Raw genomic sequence first — 18,018 nt, forward strand, 5'->3', positions numbered from 1 at the left:
TACCTTGACTTTAATTGCGCTTTGCTTCCATAGGACACTGCTGGAAACCTGATTGAGACACTCCATGTTGCACATCCACATCCTTTGATCTCCATTAATCGATTTAAATTTGGATTTTTTGAGTGTGATGTTTGTCGAGACACAAAACTAAAAGATGATGCTTCATATGCTTGTTTTGGATGTAAAAAGTTCTTCCATAAAAAATGTCTTGAACTGCCCTCAGCAATTAATCACCCTTGCCACAGTACACACCAGCTTTTTCTTGTTTCCAATGATTCCGATGAAAACTTTCCTGAATGCAACCTTTGTCAATCCGATAAACGGTTTGGATTTTATTATCATTGTGTCCCTTGCAAGTTCTACATCCACTGTACGTGTGCTTGGCCACCACCCATTATTGAAGATAAATCTCATCATAATCGCCCCACCTTGTTATTAAGACCAAATAACCCCTTCCTTTGTGATGCATGTGGCAATAAGGGAGATAATGTTTCCTATATCTGTTCTATTTGCAACATTCAAGTTCATAAATATTGCACTTCATTACCACGTCACATTAGACTTGGTCTCCATCCCCATCCCATTTCCCACTGCTTTTCCCTTTGTATCGACCATGATGATTCTAGAACTTGGGATTGCAGAATCTGTTACAAAAAGGTAAACATTGAGCATGGAAGTTATTATTGTTCTCGGTCCGGTTGTGATTTTTTATTCATGTGAAGTGTTCCATTGAGAACAAGAGATTGTATGGTGTGTTTGAGGTTAAAAATCCAGATGAATTTATAGAAGATGGTCCGTTTCATCAACCTATGAGTTTCATCAACCTATGAGTTGCATCAATCGTATTATCAAGGAAATCAAAGTTGAAGATGATGAAGTAGCTACAGAGATAATGCATATTAGTCATGAGCACAACTTAATACTATCAGATGAAGTCGAGGGTAATAAATTTTACAATGGGTGTGTGCTACTCTCTGTAAGGTATGGCTCATAAATATACCGGTAAAGAGGACAGGGTTAATTTTATAATTATGTACCAGGGTTTTCTATTATAAATAGAGATGTAACCTAAACCTATGAGAATTGAATAAAATTCTTGTGTTCTTTCGTTTACTTTGCCCGATTTTTCAACAATTGGTATCAGATGTCAGGAGCAAAATTCGAAGTCGCGAAATTCGATGGTCTGGGTAACTTCAGATTATGGCAAACGAGGGTGAAGGATCTGTTGGCGCAGTAGGGGATCCTGAAGGCTTTGCAACCTACAAAGCCGGCGTCGATGGAGGAGGAAGATTGGGAAGAATTGCAACAACGAGCGACAGGAACCATACGATTATGCTTGGCGGACGAGGTTATGTATCACGTCATGCATCTATCGTCTCCAGACAAAATTTGGAGGAAGTTGGAAAGTCAGTTTATGTCCAAATCCTTAACGACAATACTGTATCTAAAGCAGCGGCTGTATGGGCTGAAGATGCAGGACGATCATGATTTGGCGCAACACATGAATGTCTTCAATCAAATCGTTTCTGATTGGCTCGGCTTGATGTAAAAATTGAGATGAAGACAGAGCGATGATTTTGTTGTGTTCGTTGCCTCCCTCTTACGACACATGGTGACTACTCTTACATATGGGAAAGAGACTATCAACGTTTGAGGGATTACTGCAGCCTTGTTGGCTCACAACTAGCGGAAGCAGAATACAGGGGAAAACTCTCAAGCCGATAGCTTATATGTCAAGGGTAATCGAGACCGTGGACGGAAGCCAGAGAAGGCAGAGTCTGGCAAGCGGAATTCCAGATCCAAAATAGGGATAAGAAGACAATTCACTGTTACAAGTGCAAGGAGGCGGGACATATGAAGCGAGACTGTCCGAGTGAAAAAGCAGACTGATGAGAAGCGTGATGTTTCATCCAAGTCTGTGAACGTGGTCGAGGTGACAATTCTGATTGCAGTGAGGGTGATGCTTTTTATTTCAACGACTCAATTGACGGATGCGTGGATTCTTGATTCTGGATGTTCTTATCACATCATGCCAAATAGGGAATGGTTTTCGACATACAGGTTGGTTAATTCTGGTTATGTTTATTTGGGTGATGATCATTGTTGCAATATTGTTGGTATTGTGATGTCAGAATTAAGATGTATGATGGCTCTGTTCGGACGTTGAGTGGTGTTCGACATATCCCAGATTTGAAAGAAGAATTTGATTTCTTGGGCACTTTGCACAAGAATGGTTTATCCCTAAGGCTGATGAGGATAGGGAAACCATTCAGATTGTTAAAGGTGCTTGACTGTGATGAAAGGAAAGATGACTACAAGAAATTTTAGATTGTTAGGGAGTACCGTTGCAGGTGGAGTTCTGTTGAGTCCTGTGATATACTACAAAACTGTGGCATATGCGTCTTGCTCATCTTAGTGAACGTGGTATGACAGAATTACACAAAAGAAATCTGTTGCATGGTGTCAAAAGCTGTAAGCTCGATTTTTGCAAGTATTGTGTTCTTGGTAAACAGACTAAAGTCCGTTTCAAGACTGCGAGGCACACAACTCAAGGGATTCTTGATTATGTGCATTCTGATGTATAGGGGCCTTCCACGACATCGTCTTTGGGTGGATCTAGGTATTATGCTACTTTATTGATGATTTTTCACGGAAAGTTTGGGTGTATTTTTTGAAACAGAAATTTAAAGTTTTTGAGAAGTTCAAGCTGTGGAAAGCTGAGGTAGAAAACCAAACATGACGAAAAATCAAGTGTTTGCGGTCTGACAATGGTACGGAGTACACAGATTCACAGTTCTTAAACTTCTGTAAGGAGCACGAGATTAAGAGACATTTTACAGTGCGCAAGACACACAACAGAATGTGTGCGGAACGGATGAACAGGTCGTTGAATGAAAGAGCCAGATGTTTGCGGTTGAATGCGGGGCTTCCCAAACACTTCTGGGCCGAGGCTGTTAACATGTGTTATCTTATCAACAGATCGCCAAGGGCATCATTGGCTGGGAAACTTGTAGAAGAGGTATGGACTAGTCATGATGTTAGTTTGAAACTTACGGATTTTTGGTTATCCTGCTTATGTGCATGTACCTGCTGATGAGAGATCCAAACTTGATGCAAAATCGAAGGAGTGCATTTTTCTGGGTTACAAGAAAGGTGTCAAATGATTCAAGTTCTGGGATCCAGTTGCGAAGAAAATTGTGATCAGTAGAGATGTTGTTTTTGATGAACAATCCACGTTGCAACAGAAGAAAGACAGGACAGTGGTGGATTTCGAGCAGTTTCCAGTTGATAAACCAGAAACTTCTCAACCGACTTCTGGTGGTTCCACTACAGATGATTTGTAGGATTATAGTCTCGCCAGAGATAGGGTGAGACAGACGAATATAAAGCCTCCGAGTAGATTGGGTTTTGAAGACTTGGTCTCTTTTGCACTTATTGTTAGCAGTGATGATCCGGTTAATTTTCATGATGTTGTTACTAGTCAGGAAAACAACAAGTGGATGGCAGCCATGGTTGAGGAGATGGAGTCTTTGAATCTCAATCGTACATGGGAGTTGGTTCGCCTTCCTGAGGGTAAAAAGCCGATTGGTTGCAAATGGGTGTATAAGAAGAAACCAGCAGTAACAGAAAAAGAGGGGGAGAAGTTCAAGTTCAAGGCTCGTTTGGTAGCAAAGGGTTTTTCACAGCAGAAAGGAGTTGATTATGATGAAATTTTTTCTCCTGTGGTCAGGCACACTTCAATCTGAGTAGTACTTGCATTGGTGGCCAGTTGGGATTTGCATTTAGAGCAGATGGATGTTAAAACTGCTTTTTTGCATGGTGATTTAGAGGAACAGATCTACATGCGGCAACCTGAAGGTTTCACTCAACCTAGAAACGAGCATTTAGTTTGCAGATTGAAGAAATCTTTGTACGGGTTGAAACAGTCTCCGAGACAGTGGTATAAACGGTTTGACTCCTATATGATCAAGATTGGCTACAACCGATGTGAGTATGATTGTTGTGTCTATGTTAAGATCCTTGATGATGGTTCTTTTATTTTTCTATTACTGTATGTTGATGATATGTTGATTGCTGCGAAGAACATGGATGATGTTATCGGTTTGAAAACTTTATTGAGTTAGGAATTTGATATGAAAGATTTAGGTGCTGCAAAGAAAATTCTTGGAATGGAAATTTGCAGGGACAGAGACTCAAGGAGACTGTGGCTATCTCAACGGGGTTATGTTGAAAAAATGCTAGAAAGGTTTGCGATGAGCAGCGCAAAACCAGTTAGCATTCCATTGGCGAACCACTTTAAGCTCTTATTAGAACAGTGCCCTAAGACAGATAAGGAAGCTGAAGATATGGAAAAGGTTCCGTATTCTAATGCTGTTGGCTGCTTGATGTATGCAATGGTATGTACTCGTCCTGATTTAGCTCATGTTGTTAGTCAAGTTTGTAAGTACATGTCTAAACCTGGTAAGCAACATTGGGAAGCAGTCAAGTGGATCTTTCGATACTTAAAGGGTACTGTGGGACATGGAATTGTTTTTGGTAGTCAACGAGATAATCCTTTGGTTGTAGGATATGTGGATTCAGACTATGCAGGTGACTTGGATAATAGAAGATCGACGATAGGGTATGTTTTTACTCTTGGTGGAGGACCTATTTGTTGGAAGTCTACTGTTCAATCTGTAGTGGCACTATCTACAACTGAAGCTGAGTACATGGCAGCGGCTGAAGCTACAAAAGAAGCTTTATGGCTCACTGGTTTAGTGAAGGAGTTGGGTTGTTCAGCAAGATGGAGTTCATCTACTTTACGACAATCAAAGTGCTATTCACTTAGCTAAGAATCAGGTATATCGTGCTAGAACTAAGCACATTGATGTACGTTTTCAAAAGATCAGAGAGTTGGTTGCATCTGAAGAGATTTTGTTTCAGAAGGTATACACTGATGAGAATGCCGCTGATATGTTCACCAAGCTAGTTACGACAGACAAGTTCAAGCATTGCTTGGACTTGTTGAATGTTTCAAGTTGTTAAAGAACTAAGGTAACCCAACCCACATTGAATGTTTCCTAAGGGGAATGATATTCGCCAAGGTGGAGATTTGTAAGGTATGACTCATAAATATACCGGTAAAGAGGACAGGGTTAATTTTGTAATTATGTACCAGGGTTTTCTATTATAAATAGAGATGTAACCTAAACCTATGAGAATTGAATAAAATTTTCTAGTGCCGCCTAGGCACCGAGGACGTAAGCACATTGCCGAACCTCGTTAAAATTCTTGTGTTCTTTCATTTACTTTGCCCGATTTATCAACACTCTCCTATCTTCATTTTATTATTGTTCACATTGTGATTTCTTTCTGCACAAAAGTTGTGCTGAATCGCCCAGAAGACTTCGACCATGGTTTACTCAAATGCTCACTGGTCTTCTCACAGATGATATTTTCATATGTGTTCTTTGTAAGTATAACTGTAGTGGTTTATCCTACCAATCATCACTTGGTCGCTTAAAGTTGTGTTTCAGATGTGCTTCACTACCTCACAGTTTTACATATGATGCGGATGAGTCACATTTTCTCTTTTTCGTCGAAAAATATAAGGCGAATTGCAATGCTTGTGATAAAATAAATCCTGAAGTAGTATACAGATGCAAGGATTGCACGTTTGCTCTGGATTGGAAATGTGTTACATTACCATGCACTGTATGGCATAACTTTTTTTTGAAAGAGGGTACTTTGTATTAGATAAATGCAAAGAACACCACCTCAAGGACCTCATTAAAAAATCTCCCTAACCTTAAGTGGAGGAAAAAGAGTGTACCAAGAGGTGGAAATGATGAAATACAACAATTGCTCTTACATCAACACAAGACATCCCCCAACCACAACCCACCTTAAACAAACACCGTAACAGACCATACAGCAAAAAGAAGATAGAACAAACACACATCAAAAACTGATCTACAGCAGACACAACAACAATGGGAGGAATCTGAACAGCAGCCGAAACCATAGTCACCACACCTGCTAAAACACTGATACAAGAGCTGGAAATCTCACTACAACCACTATAGCAACAGAACAGGCAATGCAAAAGCAGACCAGTAGAACTGCATTGGACTAGAAGAACAAGAAACGCTTCCTTAAAATGCTCCAAAGAAACTGCCAATATCAGACTAAACACTCCTCCACTTAGGATACTTCAAATAAGAACTTAAAAGACATCTAATCCTATCCTAAACCAAAACATCACTTAGCAAAAACCAAAACACTGCTTCTCAAAACAAAGCAAATATTTGAAAGGAGCCAGCGATTCTACAACTTACACTCATAACAGACAACCAACTCTAGAGGGCCAATTGAATTAGCAAATCTAGTCCAACCACACTCCTACTACCTAAAAAAACCAGGATCTTTGAACCCACAACAGCTCAGACTGACAAAAAAAAAAAAACAAACTACTGCAAACCTAACACTAAAATACTATAAAAACCATAACTCCAACTCCTCTAAAATACCACAGCAAACCCCAAAGACCACAGGACTAATACCTCAGACAACTCCTGACAAGCACACTCCACACGCACTAAGAAATACAAACTCACTTACTGACCCTAATCCAATAAACAATATCCTTTAAGCTCGAAATACAACACTATATGGACACGTCGAATAAACTATTACCGACAGCCACCTCATTATCCACAACGGGCACAACATAGATACCATCTGTTCAGAGCACCATCTTCATAATTCTTTTTAGTGAATCATTGAACCATCCTTCTTTACCTCGAAATCAACATCTACAGCAAAAACCTCCTCCAACCTAGGAACCAACTAATCTCCGAAAACTGCTGTAATCACCACTCCACCACCAGCCGGAAAACCATCAAAGAACACACAATGCATAACACAAACATATAAACGACCAGTGGACAGCAACTAATAGCAACACCAAAGGACATCTATCTAGCCAAAGCAAACACAAGACAACTGCAACAACAACACACCATACAAACGCAGCAGATCACCCAAGCACAAGAAAAGCAAAAGTAGACCCGACTGAAATTCTTAAATGTTTCTATACACTATGAAACATAACAAACACTTCTCCTTACAAAGGAACACACATCCTTAAGGCTTTTCGAATGAAATCTTACTAATCGTAATTGGCAAAAACGGCCAACACTAAGGAACCGTAGAAGGACTTTTCATTTCACAATTTCTTCCTGATGCTCTCTCCATGGATTTAGACAAACATAAAAGAATGAATAGAAGCATTCCGGACAACCCAAACAATATGATAAACCAACAACAGAACCAAGCATTAATCTTTTACAGTGAAACCAGTAACCCAAATAATGAATTCGACTCCAACAAATCCATATGATACGATTAAACCCCTCACACAAATCAAGCTAAGCCCCATGGTCTACCAGCACCGAATAATGAACTTCAATAAAAAGGTTAAGCTTTAGCAAATAGAAATACCTAGTAGACAGAGGAGAGGTAAAGACTGCGGCAGACAACAAAGTACAATTTATTCCAATCCATGCTTCTTTAAACCCAATTCCTAATACCCTAAAATAATTTAGGGTTTAAAGATTTATATCAGACCAAACAAGCAAACCACATAGGAAACGACCTATTTCGTGAGACGGTGGCTGCCTCCACCATCGACCTAGAAACTAAAAGACAAACTTAATAAATGAAAGATGAAAAAAGAAAAGAAAGAAAAGAAAGCAAAAAATCAGCTGCCAGCAACCAGCCTAAAGGACTGGTGCCGCCACCTCACCAGGAAAACTTGACTGCAGACTCAGATTCTGCATGGCATAACTTTGATCATCATTCTCTGACACTTGCTTATCAAGGTCATGATGATTATCTTATTGTGACATTTGTGAAGAATCTACAGAAATGGTTTTATCGTTGTGAAACTTGTGACAATGCGATGCATATCAAATGTGTTCTTGGAGAGTATCCATTTATCAAGGATCGAATAGCAATTGTCAAAAAAGATAGGTTTATGTTAAAAATCAACAATGGTAAAATCTCATTTTTAGTCATTGTAATTTAGGGTATTTATAAATTAGTCCTTAAGAGGAAATTGTACACTCTCCGAATGTCGGAATCTACTCCAGTGACGGAGCACTTAAACACACTGAACACTTTATTTTCTCAGCTTACATCTTTGAGATGTACAATAGGAGAACAAGAACGTGCTGAAATTTTACTTCAAAGTCTACCTGATTCGTATGATCAAATCATCATCAACTTGACAAACAGTAATGTCACCAGTCTAGTCTTCGATGACGTTGCAGCTGCTGTTCTCCAAGAAGAAAATTGGCGCAAGAACAAGGAAGACAGACAAGTAAATTTACAACAAGCAGAAGCGTTGACAATGATGAGAGGGTGATCAACAGAACATGGCCAAAGCAGTAGTTACAAATATGGTAGATCGAAGTCGAGGAGCAAGAAGAATTTAAAGTGCTACAACTGTGGAAAGAAGGGTCACTTGAAGAAGAATTGTTGGAGTCTAAATAAAAACTCCATTACTGTGGAAGTTCAGATTCTGCAATGCTATGGCATCAGAAACTTGGACACATGTCAGAACAAGGAATGAAAGTCCTTGTGGAGCAAAAGCTACTTCCAGGCTTAACAAATGTATCACTTACTTTGTGTGAGCATTGCATAACAAGCAGCATCGGCTGAAATTCAACACGTCAAATTCTAGAGGAAAAAGTGTTCTAGAATTGGTTCATTCTGACGTATGGAAAGCACCAGTTACATCCCTAGGCAGAGCAAAATATTTTGTCTCATTTATTGATGGCTACTCCAGGAGATGTTGGGTGTACCCTATTAAGAAGAAGACAGATGTATGTTTCAACTTTCAAAAACTTCAAAGCGCGGGTGGAACTTGATTCTGGAAATAAGAGCAAGTGTTTCAGAACAGATAATGGAGGAGAATACACAAGCGAAGAATTTGATGACTTTTGTAGGAAAGAAGGCATTAAAAGACAGTTCACAGTGGCGAACACTCCTTAACAAAATGGAGTGGCAGAGCGGATGAACAGAACCTTGTTAGAAAGAACAAGAGCAATATTGAGGGATGCAGTCCTAGAAAAATCATTCTGGGCAGAAGCAGTCAATACCACATGTTATTTGGTGAATCGAGCTCCATCTACTGCAATAGAGATGAAGACACCAATGGAGATGTGGACTGGTAAACCAGCTGATTGTTCAAACCTCCATGTATTTGGAAGTATTGTGTACTTGATGTACAACTCCCAAGAAATTTCAAAGCTAGATCCAAAATCCAGGAAATGTAAATTCTTGGGGTATGATGATGGTGTAAAGGGGTATCGCTTATGGGATCCCACTACCCACAAAGTTATCATTAGCAGGGATGTTATCTTTGTAGAGGATAAACTACAAAGAAAAGAAGACGATGATAGCGCTGAAAAATCAGAGACTACAAAGATAGATATGGAAAAGGAGGTTGAACAAGGAGATTCTTCTGAAGCAGAACCAGCACATGATGAACAAGAACCAGAGTGTTCTGAAGCTCCAACAACTTATCAATCAGATCGTGTGAGAAGATATCCCAATTGACACTCATATTATGTTATAGAAGGAAATGTTGCATACTGCCTTTTAACAGAGGACGGTGAGTCATCAACATATCAGGAGGCAATAAACAACTCATATGCTTCACTGTGGATGATGGCGATGCAAGAAGAAATTGAAGCACTTCATAAAAATAATACATGAGACCTTGTGCCACTATCACAAGGAAGGAAGCTAATTGGTAACAAATGGGTCTTTAAAATCAAGCGAAATGGTAACGATCAAGTTGAGAGGTATCGTGCACGACTGATGGTCAAAGGATATGATCAAAAAGAAGGTATTGATTTCAATGAAATATTTTCTCCTGTGGTTCGACTAACAACAGTTCGAGTAGTTTTGGCAATGTGTGCTACATTGAACTTACATCTAGAGCAACTAGATGTTAAAACATTTTTTCTTCATGGAAATCTTGAAGAAGAGATTTATATGCTTCAGCCTGAAGGTTTTGAAGAAAAAGAAGAAGAAACTTGGTTTGCAGGTTGAACAAATCTCTGTACGGTCTAAAGCAGGCGCCGAGGTGTTGGTATAGAGATTTGATTCATTATGTGCCTTGGATACAACAGACTTAATTCAGACCCTTGTGCTTATTTCAAGAGGTCTGGTGATAACGATTTTGTTATATTACTGTTGTATGTGGATGACATGTTAGTTGCAGGACCCAACAAAGATCATATTGAAGAAGTGAAGGCACAACTGGATAGGGAATTTAAAATGAAGGACTTGGGATCAGCAAACAAGATTCTAGGGATGCAAATTCACCGATACAGAAGTAATAGGAAGATTTGGCTTTCACAAAAGAATTACTTGAAGAAGATCTTGTCACGATTCAACATGCAATATTGTAAGTCAATTTCTACCCCTCTTCCTATTAACTTCAAATTATCCTCCAGTATGAGTCCTAGCAGTGAAGAAGAGAGGATGAAGATGTCTCGAGTACCGTATGCATCAGCAGTGGGAAGTTTAATGTTTGTTATGATATGCATAAGACCAGACATTGCACAAGCAGTGAGAGTGGTTAGTCGGTACATGGCGAATCCAGGCAAAGAGCATTGGAATACAGTAAAGCGGATCATGAGATACATCAAAGGGACCCCAAATGTTGCATTATATTACGGATGATCAAATTTACTAATCAATGGTTATGTAGATTCTGACTATGCTAGAGATTTGGATAAAAGAAAATCTACTACATGATATGTGTTCAAAGTTGCTGGTGCAGCTGTAAGGTGGGTTTCAAAATTACAGTCAGTTGTGGCTACATCCACAATAGAGGTAGAATATGTAGCAGCTACACAAGCCAGTAAAGAAACAATTTGGTTGAAGATGTTATTGGAGGAGCTTGGGCACAATCAAGAGTATGTCTCTCTGATTTATGACAGTCAAAGCACCTTGCATCTAGCAAGGAATCCAGTATTTCATTCAAGGACAAAGCACATATGAGTTCAATACAATTTCATTCGTGAAAAGGTGGAATAAGGAACGATAGATATGCAGAAGATCCATACCAAAGACAACATAGCAGATTTCATGACGAAGGCGATTAATGCCGATAAATTTACTTGGTGTCGATTCTCTTGTGGCCTATCAGAGATGTAAGCCACATGATGGTACAAGGTAGAAAGAATGGTGTGAAGATATGATTGTTCCAATCAAATCTTCAAGTGAGAGATTGTTGAAAATCAAAACAAATCCACCGAAAGGTGGAATAAACAAATCCACCGAATATCAATTGTCAAAAAGGTAGGTATGTTGAAAATCAACAATGATAAAATCTCATTTTTAGTCATTGTAATTTAGGGTATTTATAAATTAGTCCTTAAGCTTCAACTATAATTACCCTAGCTCATTTAGCTTCAAAACCATCCCAAAGCATTCTATCTTTCTTCTAATACTAGAGAATTTAGAGAGTTTATTGAGAGTTGTTTTCTCATTTTCATCAAGAGAGAATGTCATCGTTTTCCTGGTAGATCGAGAGAAGTTGTAATTCCTATTTCTCATAGTGAAATTCTTCTACCGTTGCCCGTGGTTTACCTATATTATTTAGGGGTTTTCCACGTAAATTTGGTGTCTCTTTTATCTTCATTTTTATTTTCTCAAATTATCAGTTGTGATTTTGCTCTATCCGGTAGCCGTCTTCCGCAACAACAAATACACATACGGAGGTTATACACATCCTCTCACTTCTATCAGGAAGGTTTATTACTACCCAGAATGCAATGAATGTGATGATCCCTGCCAAGTTCTAGCCCTTAAATGTGAAGAGGAATGATGTAAATATATTGTTCATTGGAGCTGCATACAACCTAGTCAACGATAGTGGTAGTGAAATAATTTGGTTTTTTTTTTGTTTCACCGTCTTTGTAGTGCATTTTATGGTATTAGTAGTGATTTTGCAACTTGAATTGTTTTGTCTTACAATATATTTGTTGTAATAACATTTTTTATGAAAACATTTACGAAATATTAAAAAAATGAGTTGTTTTTATTATAAAGAGTTAAATTTTATTTACGATACAAATTCAATAAGAAAATAATAAGAAAAAGTAAATCAAAAGAACACAAAAATAAAATGAACATACATTTTAGATAAAAAAAAAACTATAGATTAGAGAAAATCATAAACATAAGAGAAAAAATTAACTATAATTGAAATTGTACAAGAGATTACGAAAAAATAATCAATTCTCTCATAATCTTAAAGACTAAATCTAATAATCTATTTATATGAACTATAACAAGGAGTCTCTTTTTACTAGGATTTATTACTTTTAATTCAATCTATACATTAGGTATTGACGTGTATGAACATAAAACATGTTAGGTACATGATCTTAGGAGGTTATACACATCCTCTCACTTCTATCAGGAAGGTTTATTACTACCCAGAATGCAATGAATGTGATGATCCCTGCCAAGTTCTAGCCCTTAAATGTGAAGAGGAATGATGTAAATATATTGTTCATTGGAGCTGCATACAACCTAGTCAACGATAGTGGTAGTGAAATAATTTGGTTTTTTTTTTTGTTTCACCGTCTTTGTAGTGCATTTTATGGTATTAGTAGTGATTTTGCAACTTGAATTGTTTTGTCTTACAATATATTTGTTGTAATAACATTTTTTATGAAAACATTTACGAAATATTAAAAAAATGAGTTGTTTTTATTATAAAGAGTTAAATTTTATTTACGATACAAATTCAATAAGAAAATAATAAGAAAAAGTAAATCAAAAGAACACAAAAATAAAATGAACATACATTTTAGATAAAAAAAAACTATAGATTAGAGAAAATCATAAACATAAGAGAAAAAATTAACTATAATTGAAATTGTACAAGAGATTACGAAAAAATAATCAATTCTCTCATAATCTTAAAGACTAAATCTAATAATCTATTTATATGAACTATAACAAGGAGTCTCTTTTTACTAGGATTTATTACTTTTAATTAAATCTATTACATTAGGTATTGACGTGTATGAACATAAAACATGTTAGGCTACATGATTCTTATTGATCGAAAATCTCTGTAACGGCGATAAATCTTCATTTAGTACTGAATTTTGACCTAATCTTTTATACCTTGTAATACTACTAGGATGGGCATCTAACCCGAACCCGACGGGTTCCGATTCGACCCGATCCGATCGGGTCGGATTTTTCTATAAAAAAAAATCAGGTTCGGGTCGGGTTCGGGTTTAGGTGAAAAAAATCCGACCGACCCAACCCGAAAAAAATATATACTTTTACCATATAGATTTAGAAATAATTACAATAATACCCATCCATATATTATTTATTTCAATTTAGTCACTATTTTTATTGAATAAAAATAATTTTTTTTATTTCGGGTCGGGTCGGATTTTTTAAACTATCTATTGGGTCGGGTCGGGTGAAAAATTAATTTCGTCGGATCGGGTCGGGTTACGGGTGGATGTCCCCTTCTTCTCGGGTCGGGTCGGGTGGACCAAAAACCCGACCCGACCCATACCCATCCCTAAATACTACTCCAAAATAGTGAAATTTAAATTGCCTTTAAAATGTTGAATTTACAAATGTAGATTTCTATATTACATAAATTATAGAGATTAATTAGTCAAGGAGGAAGAGGAGAAGCACAGAAGCTGCAACGACAAATTAAATATTCTTCACAAATCTCTATGGCTCTATGCTGCATTCAATATTCAAATTGCCTGTGTGAAACTAAGTCAATTAAGATTCCATTTCCATGTAGGATGTTTAATATATATATATATTTATTGTGGCCACCAAGCATTGACTTGGTGCCTACAAGTGAGAAAATTTTAGATCATTGGAGAGATGCAGAGAGAAAGGAACATGACGGAGCTTCACCACATGAGTCATCACTATCCGCGGAAAATGTGTTGGGTTCGAACTACAGCTGCCGGGAGTGATGATTTTGCCTCCACAAGAAATGTGCGGAGGCACCCTCGGAGATTCATCACCCTGCTCACCGGTGCCACCCTCTTCTTCTTCTTCTTTCAGCTTCCGAACATCAGAAAAGAGACGTTCGTTGCAACTTTTGCCGCGACTACAAGGTTAAGGGATTCTTCTATCATTGTTCTTCTTGTGAATTTTACCTTGACTTTAATTGCGCTTTGCTTCCACGTGACAATGCTGGAAACTTGATTGAGACCCTCCATGTTGCCCATCCTCATCCTTTGGGTTCCATTAATCAAACTGAATCTTTTGAGTGCGATGGTAGAATGCTCTTCCATAAAAAAATGCCTTGAACTACATGTTATAATATCGGAACGATGATTATCGTCAAACAAATAAACACGATCGAAAAAGAAAAATAAAGAACACCGGGATTTACATGGAAAACCCAAAAGGGAAAAACCAAAGGCAAAGGAGAAGAATTTCACTAATATAAAGGAAAAAAACAAGAGGATTTTGGTGAAAGAAAAAAAAATGTAATATTTAACCTGACCCTTAGTATCTATTTATAGGGATAGATACTTGATTACAAAGGAAAACTAAATAAAGTAGAAATCTACTTTAATAAAGTTTTCTACTTTTAATCAAACTGAGTTTCCGACTTTACTAATATTTATATATTAATTAATTTGTGCCACTTTGAATTCGAGTCAAACTCTAACAAATCTCCACCTTAACGCGAATTCTAAAAGTGCAAAGGTTTCGAGACAAAACATCCAAATTCGATGTGACACCCAAACTCAACAAAAAATAATTCTTCACTTCAACAAACAAGTTCTCCACCTCTTCCACAACACCCCTCAAATGGGTAATCTTCAGTAATAGACACTGACCGAATCCAAGCTTTTTCTAGGCTTGGATTTAGTCTTCACATCGACATAGTTATCATAAGTGTCAACTTTGCTCACAAAAATTTCACCACGAGCAATATCATGTACATCACGATCCTAATCATCAATGATAGTTCTATCTTTAAATTCATTATGTTCACAAAATTGAACTATTTTCTACTTCACATAACCGTTCTGCCCACGGTTATTTTGTTCAACAACGTTATTTGACATGCTGGATGAAACACTAACTACATTATCTAAAACTGTTGAACCTTTAGAACATAAAACTTGGTAGTCTTCTCTGCCCTTTCAACACAACAAGAGAGTTCTTGCAAATTTTCATAACTCTACTTTTACTGGAGAATTTGTACCATTTTGAATCTAGAGTACCTAACGAAATTAAATTTATACTCAAATCCAGAACATGCCTCACATTACCAAGTGTTAGAACAATCCCATCGAACATCTTAATCTTGATTGTGCCAATATCTGCGACTTTACAAAGGACATTATTTCCTAAAAATACATCACCTGTAGATACAACTTCATACGTAGCAAATCAATCATGATTAGGACTCATATGAAAACTATTACTAGAGTCAAGTATCCAGTCATCACTTGTTATAAAGTTGTCGTCAGCCGCAACTAGGAGTTCTCTGTCATCGTACTCTTCTACTATACCGACCTTACCAGATTTCCCAAAGTTCTACTCTTCATATTCTCTTTTGATTTTATTTTGCAACTTGTAATACTCAGATTTAACACGACCTTTCTTTTTACAATAATGATAAGTTTTACCTTAGTTGGAAGATTTTGATATACCCCTTCTAATATTATTAGAAGAACACTCATTTTTTTCTCCTACTATCTGAGCTAATCGATAAATGCATCACGAGATAATCTACCTGAGACCAGATAGAAGACGTTTCATCTTGTCAAATGAGTATAATCCATTTTAAACTTATTCAAGAGTGAGTGTTTCGTGACTGTAAAAGATTGTATCTCTGAAAGACGAGTAAGAAGGAGACAACGGACATAGGAGGATCAATCCTAAGTCTTCTTGATCATACTTCACTTATAAAGTCTCTAGATCAGAGACAATTTTCTTGAATGCGGTTAGATACTCTTCAGGATACGAACCTTTCGTCAATTTGAGCGAATAAATACGTTGCTTTAGGTGTAACTTGTTGGTCAATGATTTATACATGCAAAGTTGTTCCAATTTCGCCCACAAAAATGCAATTGTTTTTTCTTTCAACACATCCTGTAAAATTTGATTTGATAAGTGTAAACGAACCTGAGAAAGAGCTTTATGATCCTTATGTTTTTCCTTATTCGTCAATTGTGTTACTGGCTTCTTATCAAATCCTTCTATTGCATCATCGAGATCTAACGTGCAAGAACATCCCGAATCTTTACCTGCCATAGTGAGAACTTGGTATACCAATTCAATAGCGAAATATCATACTTCATTGTTGCTATAATTTGAACCCGAAGCTCTGATACCAATTTGTTACAATATTAGAACAATGATTATCGACAATCAAATAAACACAATCGAAAAGGAAAAACTAAAAAATACTAGGATTTACGTGAAAACCCAAAAGGGAAAAACCACAGGCAGGGGATATTAATTTCACTAATATGCAGGAAGAAAATACAAGATTTTAGTAAGAGAAAAAACTTAATATCTAACTCTGACCCTTAGTATCTATTTATATGAATAGATACTTGATTACAAAGGAAAGCTAAATAAAGTAGAAATCTATTTTAATAAAGTTTTCTACTTTTTAATCAAACTGGGTTTCCTACTTTCCCAATATTTATTTATTAATTAATTTGTGTCATTTTGAATTCGAGTCAAACTTTAACACCAGCCTCAATAATTAATCATCCTTGCCACCGTACACGCCAACTTTTGCTTGTTTTTAAAGATCTCGATAAAGACTTACTTGAATTCAACTTGTGCCAAAGCAATAGTCTGTGGGGATTATTTTATGGTTTTGTCCCTTGCAAGTTTTACATACACCCCAAACATGCTTGGCACCACCCATTATTGAAGACAAATCTTATCATGATCACCCTTTCATTTTGTTATTAAGGCCAAATAACCCATTCTTTTGTAATGCATGTGGAAACTAGGGAAATCATGTTTCCTATATATGTTCTACCTGCAACATCCAAGTTCATAATGATCGCACTTCATTGTCGCGCCGCATCAGACTTCGTCTATATTCTCATCCTATTTCTGATGACTGTTCGAAATCGTTAATATTTGCCCGTTATTTCTTCGATTTTGTGGAATTATTACTGCTGATTTGGTAATGTTATGCTTGTTTTCGTGCAGGTCCTTACTTTCTAGAATTAGTGACAAAACGGGCGCATTCTGAACTTTTTATTATTTGGTCATGGCTGGAAACATGTGCACGACTCTGAGCATGACACGGTCTGACGTGGTAGTTTCTAGAAGGTCCAGTCAGCGACAGTTTCTAGAAGACTTCTCCGCATGCCTTCTAGAAGATGGACGAGCAAAGTTGCATTAAGAGACTAGTTTAAAGTTTGAATTTAGAAAAAAAAAACTATTATCTTTAGGATTATTTTATTTTATTTTCTCGTTTATCCTTAGGTTTTTGAGAGGCTATAAATACCCACTTGGGGTAAGCCTAAACTCATTACTCAAATTACAATCTTCTTTTCTCTCTGGTTTTATTAAAGCTTTCTCTTTTTACTTTTCAAGTTTTTTCATTTTTCTTTTATTTTCAAGTTTTGTTTTTAATATGCTAAGTATGACTTTTGTCATGCTTAGCTAAATTTTTCATAAGCCTAGAGCTGAAGCGATGACTCAATTCCAACAAGAAAATTGAAACATGCCCTTAATATCTTCAGAATATCTCTCTCAATCTCTACGCTTATTTTTCAAAATCAAAACAGTTTTCAAAATCAAAGATTGACTTTGGTCAATAGGTTGTTGCGATTAAATGTGTGGGAGGCAGATTCGGCTGATAGAAAGCACATTCGACTTCCTGGGAACACACTTGGCGAGATGGCTTTGCTAAGAGGGAATTGACGGTTATTGAAGCAATAATCCGAGTCGGTCGGCACGAAC

At 37.1% G+C, this 18,018-nt stretch overlaps 1 long non-coding RNA gene across 1 annotated transcript; it reads right to left on the minus strand.

Moving 5' to 3' along the window:
• Positions 1 to 335: 335 nt before the first annotated feature.
• LOC120157991 lies at positions 336 to 17,113 on the minus strand. The gene is made up of 2 exons (XR_005519189.1): positions 16,995 to 17,113; positions 336 to 428 (listed from the first exon to the last, which is right to left on the minus strand). It is a non-coding gene; the product is annotated as an uncharacterized LOC120157991 (long non-coding RNA).
• Between the last annotated feature and the right edge of the window lie 905 nt (positions 17,114 to 18,018).

Source organism: Hibiscus syriacus, unplaced genomic scaffold, assembly GCF_006381635.1.
Source record: "Hibiscus syriacus cultivar Baekdansim isolate YM2019G1 unplaced genomic scaffold, ASM638163v2 tig00111298_pilon, whole genome shotgun sequence".
NCBI classification, from domain to species: Eukaryota; Viridiplantae; Streptophyta; class Magnoliopsida; order Malvales; family Malvaceae; genus Hibiscus; species Hibiscus syriacus.